This window comes from Halyomorpha halys, unplaced genomic scaffold, assembly GCF_000696795.3.
Source record: "Halyomorpha halys isolate HHAL.00 unplaced genomic scaffold, Hhal_1.1 Scaffold165.1, whole genome shotgun sequence".
Taxonomy (NCBI): Eukaryota; Metazoa; Arthropoda; class Insecta; order Hemiptera; family Pentatomidae; genus Halyomorpha; species Halyomorpha halys.
In genome coordinates, this window is record NW_027111427.1 from 675,466 (window position 1) to 679,887 (window position 4,422).

A 4,422-nucleotide genomic window follows, 5' to 3' on the forward strand; every position below is an offset into this window, starting at 1 on the left:
ATTATAAAGTTAACGTTTTATCTACTTCTCTTAAGCCTACACTCGACTCGCAAATCCTTTGGACTTTTAAAGATATGTTGTATTAAATAAAATACAAACTTAATACTAATAATTATGTAGTTTGTACTTGCTACAACTCCAATAACAAGTACAGACTTTCTTCAAATTTAAACTCTTATAATATTACTTATAGTCCTCATATGACTGATCTATTTGACGACTGACAATCAACTAAGACAATAACCACTAATTAATTAATAAATAAATCATAACCGTTGATCTGGGCTCTAACAAGTAACCTAGAAAGCAGAATAGAGAGAACGGATAGTCCTTAGGACAATTATAGGAGCTATCTGAGATCAGAGCCTTAACATATGAAGAAGAAGAACTAACAGTTAACCGCTTGCAAGGTCTCTAAGAGCCAAACGTAAAAAAAATATTGTCCTCATCATGGAACAAAAACCTTTAGAGCCTATGCTTTTTAGTTTGTATTAACATATTAAAATAGATTTGAGCTTTGTACTCGAGACAAATACAAATACATATTTAAGAATTAAAATGGGGCACTACTAAACCATCAAATTCCTCCCGAATCCAATCCTTACAGTCCAAAATCCTTCGTAAAATCATTAACGCTCCTTACTTTGTCACAAATAAAGTCATCCATCATGACCTCAATGTCCCATATGTTGCCGATTTGGCCAAAACCAGATACCATTCCTTCCATGGAAAACTTCCCAACCACCCAAATCCACTTATTTCTAACCTGGCTCCTCCTTTATTACCTAATAATCTTCCTAGGACTGAAAGTCTGAAAAGAAGATGGCCTCGGGATCTTCTCCTCTAGAAATGTTATTGGAGTTCTATCAATGGGTAGATTCTCCACATGTTTGTATCATGTCACTATCTCACCTACAGCAAATTTACTTGTTGTATATATGTTATACAGTTGTAAATAACAATAAATAAATGATTTAAAAAAATAATTAAAAAGTTGGTGTTGTTTGCATTTATTCTGATAGAAAGGTTTATCTATCAGTGCATAATTATTAAATAGGTTTTGATTACATTTTCGTAAAATTAATCTTGTCATGGAGATTATTTACACCCGGTAAGTAACAAGAAAAAAGGATGAAAGCAGACTGGATTCGAAAACAAAGGATTTGGAAAGCTTTCCTCACCTGAGCTTGTTCCATAGCCTTTTAAAGATTAAGTGGTCAATCAATAACAAATGGAGCCACTCAGAGCTACTGTCTGTGAGCTGCTTTAAAATGAAGAGCCTTACAGAGTTTTGGTCCTTTTTCACAAGTCCCTTGTCTTAACAAATCTTTACAAGTGTTAAGTCTTGGATATTATTTAATGCGATTAATTTTTTTTAATAATCTAAATTGAATATAAGAAGAATAGAATAGAAGATTATTGTGTTTTTTCTAAATGTTTGTGGTTTAACGCTCTGCCTTCGACGATAGAAAAAATTGCCTCAGCCACTCAGATTTAAGTTGTTATTAGACATACATTTTACCATGCCTTCTCAAGACTTATTGTACCTTTCTTGCATTAGAGCAGAAAGCTTCAATCCAATGCAGTCGGAATGCACCTCTCTCATCTTGTGATGCATTGCCATGAGGCGGCATGACTAAATATTTTTAATCCTAGCCCAAACAATACAATTAGGAGGTAGCTCTATTTTTCCTTTTTTGTGGAAACAAAGAAAAGTTTAAACAATAAAAATCATTGTTGTTGGTTACTTTCAATTGTGAGGTTTAAATATTCTAACAGTATATATTCCTTCTTGTACCAAACAAAAGCATTTTTTATTTTTTTTTGCACAAGATAGTGTTTATAACTCCCAATAGCAATAGAATGGAGCGACTTCCTTTTTCTAGTAATACCTTCATTTGCTATTAACAATTTATTTGTGTTTAAAACCAGGTAAAAAATGTTACAATAAATTTTGTTTAAATGCGCCATTCCCTCACAGAAAACCAAAAATTATTTGTCTACAGAAGAAAACCACACACATATATACATAAAAGAAAAACCACTACATGGTGGTTTCTTGGTACAATTCCTAATCTATAGATTAATGCCTTGATATAAATTAGCTTTATAATATCATTTTCCATGAGGATTCGAAAATTTTATTTTTTTTATTTATTGATATTTACAACTGTATAAAAAATACAACAAGTAAATTTGATCATAATGATATAATGATAATGATATATTACAGCATGTAGAGAAACTACCCAGTAGTAGAACTCTAAAAACATTTTACAATATAAGGTCACGAGGCCATCTTCTTTCCAGGCGCCACGGAGGATTGCCAGGAATGGAAGAGGAAGCAAGGTTATAGTGGGTTTGGGTGGTTAGGGAGTTTATAATGGAAGGAATAATATCGGGTTCGGGCTAGATCGGTTACATAAGGAACATTTAGGTCTTTATGGATGGTTTTATTAGTAAAAAAATAAGGAGCATTGAGGATTTTACGAAGGATTTTGGATTGTAAAGATTGGATACGAGAGGAATTCGTAGGATTCGAAAATATAATATAATAAAATTATTTTCCTTCCTTTGGAATTCCATAGGTACAATGGAGCAGAAATTAATGGTGAATTATTAAAACATTCTTTAATAAATTAGTTATACGTATTAATTTTTCCTTCTTTTAACTGAACTAAAGATTCAATAAAATCAGTGAATCATCACATTGTATTAAATGAAACGTGTTTATTTGTGCCCGTGATATGGAAAAAAAATTATTTTAAATTGAATTTATTGAAAACATCAAACATCTGATTTTGACTGAGTATTTCGCCCATTACAATCTACCCCTCCCTTTTCCTTATTTATAGTTATATTTAACGAATAATTGGGATATTTACTGTTACATACTTGAATACAAACGCAAACTTCGCCTAGTATACGCATGAATGTGCATAAATCAAGCCATGCACAAAAAATGAGGTTTAAGTAGTATTTAAATTAAGTAAAATATGTACCATAGTAATTATACAAATATATAGATATTTATATTCTAACTTTTTGCTAGGAAAAAAAACAGTTAGTTTTTTTATTTTAAGTTTTACTACAAAACTGCTATTTTTATTGATAATATAATTAATTATAATATTCAACTACTAAATATCCTTAATCTCAAACAATACCACTTGACTTAACATTCGGGAAGATCAGCCAAGCAAGACTCGATTTGGTTATCAGTGTATGCATAGATGAGTAGCCTCAAACACCTGCTTGCCGAGATTCTGGCATAAGATAACAGAATATGAAAACATGAAGACTTCAAGATAGGGAAGGCCTTGCAAAATGAGATTCTCATGCTTATAAACTTAAACAATATGACATCCCTTTGTTATTAAATTAAACTATCAATTGTTAACAATGGACAACTTAAATTTGAAATAATATATTCTTTAATGCATAATTAGATTTTTTTTACTTTATTATTAAAATGTTTCCCAAAGAATATATCAAAATCAGTCTTTTTAGCCAATAAACAAAATGAACCTTTTTTTTTTTGTTTTATATGAATTTCTTAATATTTTTTTCCTTTGGTTTTCAATTGTTCAGGTAAAATTTTGGAAAAACGTAAAAAAATTCAATAAGATTTGTTTATCAATTTTAAGTATTACTTATTACTTGATGAATGTATTCAATACGGTTTAGCTCACTTACTTAATATTAATTTTCTTATGTTAATTGTTTATTTTGCTATTATATAATTTATTTATATACCTATGTTTATTCTCAATGGTTATTAATTTACTTATTTAATTAATCGTGACATTTTATTTTCATTCTTATTATTCAGTTTTTATTTATATTGTATATATAGCCTGATTGAAAACTTACAGCCTGAATGCTCATTATTTTCAAATGAAAAAAAATTATATAATAACAATAATTATCATATTACTAGGTTAAGAATTTGATGTTATATTTGATTGAGTAAATAATAATAAAATATTTGGGGTCCCTAACATTCCTACTCACCAGTTTTCAGTAAATTCCACCTTATCGCCTTGAAGAAAGGAGTATAATGGGGAGGGAAAGCTCCAGGGAAAAGTGAAGCCAAAAGACAAGCCTTATGATGAACTCCAAAGGTGTGCACGAGAGTAGGAGTAAATCACCGGATGGCTTTTTGTAAATTTAATTTACAATAATGAACATTCCTATTAACCTCAACGTAAAACTGAGTCACAGGAGCGCTGGCAACTCACCACTTTTTGGGTTCATTCTAGCTTTAAAGGAGAGAAGGTTAAAACTCTTTTTTTTTTCATTAACGCTCCTTACTTTGTCACAAATAAAGTCATCCATCATGACCTCAATGTCCCATATGTTGCCGATTTGGCCAAAACCAGATACCATTCCTTCCATGGAAAACTTCCCAACCACCCAAAT

The 4,422-nt window shown here is 30.5% G+C and overlaps 1 protein-coding gene across 5 annotated transcripts in view; it reads left to right on the forward strand.

Annotated features, from left to right (window-relative positions):
• LOC106678871 (glutamate receptor ionotropic, kainate 2) overlaps positions 1–4,422 on the forward strand; it is a 676,475-nt gene that overhangs the window by 93,543 nt on the left and 578,510 nt on the right. The window lies entirely within an intron of this gene.